Consider the following 724-nt stretch of genomic DNA (forward strand, 5'->3'; position numbering starts at 1 on the left):
AAATTGAGGGACCTGAGCAAAAATCTGATTCAGAGGCTGAAAAGGACTGCAGATGCTGTTGGATTCTGACCTCCCTGCACTCGAAGTGGATTTTCTGGAGCTACAGAAGCCCAATTGGCGCGCTCTCAATTGCGTTGGAAAGTATATATCCTGGGCTTTCCAGCAGTAAATAATAGTCCATACTTTTCCCAAGAATTGATGGCCCAAACCGGCGTTTCAAATCAGCTTCAGAATTCCCGGTGTTAAACGCCGGAACTGGCACAAAAATGGGAGTTAAACGCCCAAACTGGCACAAAAGCTGGCGTTTAACACTAGGAAAAGTCTCTACACATGAAAGCTTCAATGCTCAGCCCAAGCACACACCAAGTGGACCCCGGAAGTGGATTTTTACATCATTTACTCATTTTTGTAAGCCCTAGGTCACTAGTTCACCATAAATAGGACTTTTTGCTATTGTATCTGTACCTCATGACACATTACACGTTTCTTATTGTATCTTCTACGGCATGAGTCTCTAAACCCCATGGGTGGGGGTGAGGAGCTCTACTGTGTCTTGATGGATTAATGCAATTACTACTGTTTTTTCATTCAATCACGCTTGCTTCTATTCCAAGATATCACTTGTTCCTCAACTTGATGAATGTGATGATCCGTGACACTCATCATCATTCTCACCTATGAACGTGTGCCTGACAACCACCTCCGTTCTACCTTAGATTGAGTG

This window comes from Arachis duranensis, chromosome 9 (assembly GCF_000817695.3).
Source record: "Arachis duranensis cultivar V14167 chromosome 9, aradu.V14167.gnm2.J7QH, whole genome shotgun sequence".
In the NCBI taxonomy this organism is placed as follows: Eukaryota; Viridiplantae; Streptophyta; class Magnoliopsida; order Fabales; family Fabaceae; genus Arachis; species Arachis duranensis.